The sequence below is a fragment of the Bufo gargarizans genome, chromosome 2 (genome assembly GCF_014858855.1).
Source record: "Bufo gargarizans isolate SCDJY-AF-19 chromosome 2, ASM1485885v1, whole genome shotgun sequence".
Lineage (NCBI taxonomy): Eukaryota > Metazoa > Chordata > Amphibia > Anura > Bufonidae > Bufo > Bufo gargarizans.
This window is the reverse complement of record NC_058081.1, coordinates 441,517,718-441,526,859: the sequence shown is the minus strand read 5'-3', so window position 1 is coordinate 441,526,859 and position 9,142 is coordinate 441,517,718.

The following is a 9,142-nucleotide window of genomic DNA, read 5'->3' as shown; positions in this document are numbered from 1 at the left end:
GGAATTTGTCTTTCTATTTATCTATATACTCTACCAATCTATCTATAATTTATATCTCTATTTATGTATATCATCTACCAATCTATTCAAATAATCTATTTATCTATCTATCTATCTATCTATCTATCTATCTATCATTTGTTTCTCTATTTATCTATATAATCTACCAATCTATCTATTTAAATATTCTATCTATCTATCTATCTATCTATCTATCTATCTATCTATCTATCTATCTATCTATCTATCTACAGTATCTATCTATCTGTAATTTGTTTCTCTGTTTATCTATATAATTATTAATTTATCTATCCAAATAATGTCTATCTATAGTTCTATTATCTATCTATAATGTATTTTTTTCAAAACATCAGAAAAAACACCAAAAGTCTCAGCGTGATGAATTTTTCAAATATATGCTAGAGAGACACCAAAAAGCCATCAAATTAACATAAACATCAGAAGCAATAAAAAATGCTTGTATGCCCTTAAATTCTTATTATCCATAGACCATCAGCTTACATCTGGAGCTGACATTTCACCACAAAAAAAATGCACCAAAAAACGCAGGTGTAAAAATGCCACTAAAAACCCTTATTCTGCTGGTTCCTCTAGAAGGTCTTTCAAACATAAGTATGCAAATCAGCGTAATTCTATCACCATGTGGCTGAATTATGTCATGTAGTGTTATCACAGCATCACACGACTTATCACAGTGTAATTATATGATTTATGACCAGATCTATCATTAAATTAATCACACTATTTTCTATAGCATTTTTTTTTGTGTGTAATTTAACTTTAATGGACAAAAAAAGAACAGGCCTTTTACATAGACAGACTAAACAGGCAATTATAGGGAATGAACTGATCACTTTTGAGAATTGTCTACCGTTAAGAAGCAATCATCCTCTTTGTATAGGAACGGATGATCGTCCCCATAGAGAATCATTCCTTGCTGGCTGCAGATTCCTGTTTACAGAGGGTTTTTTCTGCCAGCAAACAATAATGTAATGTACCACAGAAAAGATGTGATCACCCAATGAACGACCGTTTGTTTTTGTCAGGAAAATCCAGTTCCTGATAATTGCTAAAATTGTTTGCCCCCATAAAAAGGTCCTTTACCCCCCCTTGTGCAAATGTATTTTATCTTGCAGGGTTGTGGGGAAAATATGCACCTTACACTTACATGAGCCGATACCCAGGGCAATTATTGGGAATGAACAATTGGTTAATGATCATTGCTTATTTGAAGAGGTTTCCTGGGAGTACAATATTGATGACCTCTCCTCTGAATAGGTCATTAATATCTGATCAGTTGGGGTCTGACTCCTGGCCCCCACCACAATCATTTATTTGAAGAGGCTACGCTGCTCCTCTTTACAGCATACCAAGCACTGAGCCACACATTGTATAGTGGCTGTGCTTGGTATTGCAGGCCACATACACTGACTTCAAAGTGCTGCTTATAGACCTTGTAACTTATGAATGTGATGTTACTGGCCTAGAAAAATCGGATCCCCACTAATCAGATATTAATGAGCTATCCAGAGGATAGGTAATCAATACTGTACACCCAGAAAACCCTTTAAGCTGCATCAAGATGCAGTAGTCATCCCCTTTGTATGGGAATGAATGATCGTTACTGTGATACAGATTTATTGTTTGTCGACAGTGCATTCCTCTTTACACAAAGAGATGTGCTGCTGACTACTACAATATATACTATAGAATATCAGACCCACTATAAGCTAACAAAATGCATGCTTGATTTTTCCAGTCCAGTACACAATGTACTCAACATTTTATAGGGAACAAGTCAAAATGTTTGATATTTAAAGGGGTTGCCCACTTTCTTGTTACTAATGTGTAGGTAAGATTACTATGTGACACTTATCAATATAGCCTTTGTTGATATTCTGCACCATTTTCTATATTTCATAAGCCATGCCCCCTTGTTAGGCAAACCTTTTGTGCCATCTGTATAATTGTCCTATACATAAGATGGCCGCTGATGGAGGGTCATGTGACCAGACAGACCCAGCCTCCTCCATTCAAACACACTGCACCTGCACTAAACCCTGTGTTTGAATGGAGGTGATTCGCCTGGTCACATGACCCTACATTTTATGTACAGGACCTCTGTATGGACAGCGTAAAAGACTGGGCAAACAAGTGGAGCTAACTTATAAAATATAGAAAGTGACAAAGAATTGCAACAAAAGCTACATTAGGGTACTTTCACACTTGCGTTTTTCTTTTCCGGCATAGAGTTCCGTCACAGGGGCTCTATACCGGAAAAGAACTGATCAGGCATATCCCCATGCTTTCTGAATGGAGAGTAATCCGTTCAGTTTGCATCAGGACGTCTTCAGTTCAGTCGTTTTGACTGATCAGGCAAAAGAGAAAACCGTAGCATGCTACGGTTTTATCTCGGGCCAAAAAAACTGAAGACTTGCCTGAACGCCGGATCCGGCATTTTTTCCCATAGGAATGTATTAGCGCCGGATCCGGCATTCAGAATACCGGATTGCCGGATCCGTCATTCCGGCATGCGCATGCGCAGATCGGCAAAAATATGAAAAAATGTACAAGACGGATCCGTCTGTCCGCATGACAAGCGGAGAGACGGATCCGTCCTTGCAATGCATTTGTGAGACGGATCCGCATCCATCTCACAAATGCTTTCAGTCAGCGGCAGATTGGCGGATCCGGCGGCCAGTTCCGACGACGGAACTGCCCGCCGGATCACACTGCCGCAAGTGTGAAAGTAGCCTTAGTAAGTGCCATACACTCATCTTACAAACATATTGGTCAACAGTGACCAGAAAATGACCATCCCCTTTAGGGCTCATGCACACAAAAGTATTTTTTTTCAGCATTTTTTGCTGGTCGAATTTAGACTCATTCACTTCAATGGGGCTACAAAAGATGTACGCCATGTTCCATGGCACCCGCTAAAAAATAGGACATGTCCTATTCTTGTCCAGTTTACGGACAAATATAGGACTGTTCTATAGAGACTACGATGTGCCATTCCGCAAAATGCAGAAAGCACATGGCCAGTATCTGTGTTTTGCTATTCTGCAATTTGTAGACTAGAAAACAGATTACAGTCGTGTGCATGAACCCTTAATTGCATGGTGTACTCACTAACAATAACTGGGCTTACACCAGGGGCTTAACTATGATTGAAAGGGCCCCATAGCAAAATAAGATTGTAAATGTAAGAAAATTAAAACAGCATCTTAAATAGCAATAATTAAATGAATGTATAATAGTACAATATATCAGAAAACCCACATAAAGGCAAAAAGCCACCATATTGTTACTCGCCACTGAAAAGGTTCAATGTTCTTAAATTTAGTCGGGGCCCCCAAACCTCTGGGCCCCATGGCTGCTATGTTGCAACCAAGGCTCACAGATATCGGTTTACATATATTATGTTTATATATATTATGGTGGATCTAGTGATCTCTGTAATGGGGACACCCCTTTGCTCGGTTTTTCTTCCTTTGAGGGATATCTGGCTTTCACTGTGTTGAAGACCCATAACTGGGGCTCCACAGTTATTTTGCATATTACTGTTTCCCAGGGAGCTTTGTACTTTGGATTGCTGTGTTGAGACTCTTAAATGAGGCTCCACAGTGTTTTATGTAGCTGGTCTCCCTAAGATCAGCTATTGTTTTGTTTGAGTAGTCTCCAAGGCATTGCTCCCGGTTAGCCAGATTCCTACTCCACACTGATTAGGGGCAACACCCTCAAACAGTTGCCTGTGGATGGATAACTGACTTAGGTCTTCCCTGTCACATACTTAAATCTTGTAAAAGAGCGGGATCTTGACATAGGGGCCACTTAATATGGTGGATCTGGTGATCTCTGTAATGGAGACTACTCCACAGTATTTTGGGGCTCCACAGTATTTTGTGTGTATATATATATATATATTGTGGGGATTTGCTCTGGTGGACAGGCTTGTGGATGCACTATGAGGCAACAACAACGTCTTTACCTTAAACAGTTCAGTGTTTATTCACACATAAGGATAAGCAAAACAAAAAGTCAGTTTAAAGGAAATCGGTCACCTTGAGTCTTGAGTGTTTGTTCACACCATGCAGCAATGCAGAAGTCCTAGGACATAGCAGAAACTACCTGCTTTCACGCCAACAAGGTAGCAGGCCTTTACCCAGGCCCAAACTCCCAGGTCCCAACACATAGACTGACAGAGCTTTACTGTCAGAGAGGAATAAATTCTCTCTACCTGACAGTGCTGCCTATGTTTTATAGCCCAAACCAAGACCCGGCCTGGAACGTGGGGAGAAGCCACCCACCCTGCACTTTGGCTGCTCCCGGTAAGAGCCGGCCCAGATCAGCTTTACAGCCATACTAAATAGCAGCTGCCGCTGACACATTAAATTACCCGCTCTTACCTCACTGAGGCCAGGAATCTCGGTGACACATACCTTCCGTCAATGATGGACCCTTGCGCCTTCCTACTATATATATATATACACTCACCTAAATAATTATTAGGAACACTATACTAATACGGTGTTGGACCCCCTTTTGCCTTCAGAACTGCCTTAATTCTACGTGGCATTGATTCAACAAGGTGCTGATAGCATTCTTTAGAAATGTTGGCCCATATTGATAGGATAGCATCTTGCAGTTGATGGAGATTTGAGGGATGCACATCCAGGGCATGAAGCTCCCGTTCCACCACATCCCAAAGATGCTCTATTGGGTTGAGATCTGGTGACTGTAGGGGCCATTTTAGTACAGTGAACTCATTGTCATGTTCAAGAAACCAATTTGAAATGATTCGAGCTTTGTGACATGGTGCATTATTCTGCTGGAAGTAGCCATCAGAGGATGGGTACATGGTGGTCATGAAGGGATGGACATGGTCAGAAACAATGCTCAGGTAGCCCGTGGCATTTAAACGATGGCCAATTGGCACTAAGGGGCCTAAAGTGTGCCCAGAAAACATCCCCCACACCATTACACCACCACCACCAGCCTGCACAGTGGTAACAAGGCATGATGGATACATGTTCTCATTCTGTTTACGCCAAATTTGGACTAGCAATAAAAATGGAACATGTCTATACAGGGAGTGCAGAATTATTAGGCAAGTTGTATTTTTGAGGATTAATTTTATTATTGAACAACAACCATGTTCTCAATGAACCCAAAAAACTCATTAATATCAAAGCTGAATATTTTTGGAAGTAGTTTTTAGTTTGTTTTTAGTTTTAGCTATTTTAGGGGGATATCTGTGTGTGCAGGTGACTATTACTGTACATAATTATTAGGCAACTTAACAAAAAACAAATATATACCCATTTCAATTATTTATTTTTACCAGTGAAACCAATATAACATCTCAACATTCACAAATATACATTTCTGACATTCAAAAACAAAACAAAAACAAATCAGTGACCAATATGGCCACCTTTCTTTGCAAGGACACTCAAAAGCCTGCCATCCATGGAATCTGTCAGTGTTTTGATCTGTTCACCATCAACATTGCGTGCAGCAGCAACCACAGCCTCCCAGACACTGTTCAGAGAGGTGTACTGTTTTCCCTCCTTGTAAATCTCACATTTGATGATGGACCACAGGTTCTCAATGGGGTTCAGATCAGGTGAACAAGGAGGCCATGTCATTAGATTTTCTTCTTTTATACCCTTTCTTGCCAGCCACGCTGTGGAGTACTTGGACGCGTGTGATGGAGCATTGTCCTGCATGAAAATCATGTTTTTCTTACCTTGCAGACTTCTTCCTGTACCACTGCTTGAAGAAGGTGTCTTCCAGAAACTGGCAGTAGGACTGGGAGTTGAGCTTGACTCCATCCTCAACCCAAAAAGGCCCCACAAGCTCATCTTTGATGATACCAGCCCAAACCAGTACTCCACCTCCACCTTGCTGGCGTCTGAGTCGGACTGGAGCTCTCTGCCCTTTACCAATTCAGCCATCTGGCCCATCAAGACTCACTCTCATTTCATCAGTCCATAAAACCTCAGAAAAATCAGTCTTGAGATATTTCTTGGCCCAGTCTTGACGTTTCAGCGTGTGTTTTGTTCAGTGGTGGTCGTCTTTCAGCCTTTCTTACCTTGGCCATGTCTCTGAGTATTGCACACCTTGTGCTTTTGGGCACTCCAGTGATGTTGCAGCTCTGAAATATGGCCAAACTGGTGGCAAGTGGCATCTTGGCAGCTGCACGCTTGACTTTTCTCAGTTCATGGGCAGTTATTTTGCGCCTTGGTTTTTCCGCACGCTTCTTGCGACCCTGTTGACTATTTTGAATGAAACGCTTGATTGTTCGATGATCACGCTTCAGAAGCTTTGCAATTTTAAGAGTGCTTCATCCCTCTGCAAGATATCTCACTATTTTTGACTTTTCTGAGCCTGTCAAGTCCTTCTTTTGACCCATTTTGCCAAAGGAAAGGAAGTTGCCTAATAATTATGCACACCTGATATAGGGTGTTGATGTCATTAGACCACACCCCTTCTCATTACAGAGATGCACATCACCTAATATGCTTAATTGGTAGTAGGCTTTCGAGCCTATACAGCTTGGAGTAAGACAACATGCATAAAGAGGATGATGTGGTCAAAATACTCATTTGCCTAATAATTCTGCACGTAGTGTATGTGCTGAAAAAATATATTTTTCTCTGCTTCAGTGTCATAAACATTGAAGCAGAGTTGCCACAAACTTAACACTTATAGCTGACTTTGAAAACTGGGTGTCAGAATCTATTTGATTAAAAAATAGGCCTAGACACTGGTGCTTAGTGATAAGACCAAAAACAATTCATCTTAAAGGAAATGAGTAACCAAAAGTTTTATCTGTTAGTTAAAACATCTCCTTTTTTTCTAATCTGTTTTTATTTTCTGATTGCAGATATATTTATTCTGTTTACTAAACATGATTATGGGGGCGACCATCTTGCCCGAGCTGGTCTTAACAGCATTTACACAGCAATTGCTTTACGAAAGCCCCATTGGCCATAGACACAATGGTCAGACAGAGACCTCATTGACTTCTATGAGAAAGTTTTCTATGCATGCTCTGTGACCTGTACAGAGGTCCTTATACAAGGAAAGAATAGATAAGATTTGACAATTACCTGTTGTGAATGGCGGATCCTGTCTTATCCGTCATTATAATCCTGCCTGTAGTGATATCACCTCTGTGTATAGATAAGCAGATAACTGCAGTAAAGTGATCTGTACAGACCAAGGAGTGGCACCTATTATTAGGCTTAGTGGCCAGTGCGGAAACTGCAGGATGTTATGTTTTTTGTTTAAATATAGACAGTGGCATGGACAATTGAAGTGAGACAACCCCTTTAAGTTCTGAAAAGTTCTCCCTAAAAATGGCCCCATGTTGTAGGCGGGTCCAAGTTGACAGAAATTGGGGCAACACAAGTAGGCAGGAACAACGGTAAAGTGGGGCCTGCAATGCCATAGTGCAGCAGAAAATATTACCCCAGCAGAACCGAATACCACAGTGCAGGACACAATACTGGTTCCCTCAACACAGTATTCAACTGTATCACCATCCTGAGGACAGGGATACAGTTGAATTCAGGAGGGCCGAGCATCAGATCATTATTGACCCGGCCAGCAGCCATGAGGAGGACTCAGATGGCCGCTGGGCATTGGCTCAACTGGAAATTTCCTTATAGAGTCTATGGCTAGTCTGCCCATGGATCCCATAACCTCATTCCAATCATCTATTTTGCATATAGTAAATTCATATTATACTTAGGCCTCATGCACACGACCGTTGTGTGCATCCGTGGCCGTTGTGCCGGTTTCCGTTTTTTTTCGCGGACCCATTGACTTTCAATGGGTCCGTGGAAAAATCGGAAAATGCACCGTTTTGCAGCCGAGACCGTGATCCGTGTTTCCTGTCCGTCAAAAAAATATGACCTGTCCTATTTTTTTGACGGACAACGGTTCACGGACCCATTCAAGTCAATGGGTCCGTGAAAGAACACAGATGCACACAAGATTGGCATCCGTGTCCGTGATCCGTGGCCGTAGGTTACTTTCATTCAGACACTTTTTCAGAGGTGAGTTTTCACTTCGTGAAAACTCAGATCCGACAGTATAATCTAACACAGAGGCGTTCCCATGGTGATGGGGACGCTTCAGGTTAGAATATACTGAAAAACTGTGGCAGACCCCCCGCTGTTTTTAACTCATTGGTGGCCAGTGCGGCCGCCCCCCCCCCTCCCTCCCCTGTAGTTAACTCATTGGTGGCCAGTGCGGCCGGCCCCCCTCCCTCCCCTGTAGTTAACTCATTGGTGGCCAGTGGGCCCCCCTCCCTCCCCTGTAGTTAACTTGTTGGTAGCCAGCCCCCCTCCCTCCCCTGTAGTTAACTCATTGGTGGCCAGTGGGCCCCCCTCCCTCCCCTGTAGTTAACTTGTTGGTAGCCAGCCCCCCCTCCCTCCCCTGTAGTTAACTCATTGGTGGCCAGTGGGCCCCCCTCCCTCCCCTGTAGTTAACTTGTTGGTAGCCAGCCCCCCCTCCCTCCCCTGTAGTTAACTCATTGGTGGCCAGTGGGCCCCCCTCCCTCCCCTGTAGTTAACTTGTTGGTAGCCAGCCTCCCTTCCTCCCCTGTAGTTAACTCATTGGTGTCCAGTAGGCCCCCCCTCCCTCCGCTGTAGATAACTCGTTGGTGGCCAGTGGGCCCTCTCCCCTCCCTCCCCCTCCTAATTAAAATCGCCCCCCCTATCATTGGTGGCAGTGGAGAGTACCGATCGGAGTCCCAGTTTAATCGCTGGGGCTCCGATCGGTAACCATGGCAACCGGGAAGCTACTGCAGTCCCGGTTGCCATGGTTACTTAGCAATTTGTAGGAGCTTCATATTTACCTGCGAGCAGCGATGTCTGTGACCGGCCGGGAGCTCCTCCTAATGGTAAGTGACAGATCTGTGCGGTGCATTGCCTAATGATCTGTCACTTACCAGTAGGAGGAGCTCCCGGCCGGACAAAGACATCGCAGCTCCCAGGTAAGTATGAAGCTTCTACAAATTGCTAAGTAACCATGGCAACCGGGACTGCAGTAGCGTCCCGGTTGCCATGGTTACCGATCGGAGCCCCAGCGATTACACTGGGACTCC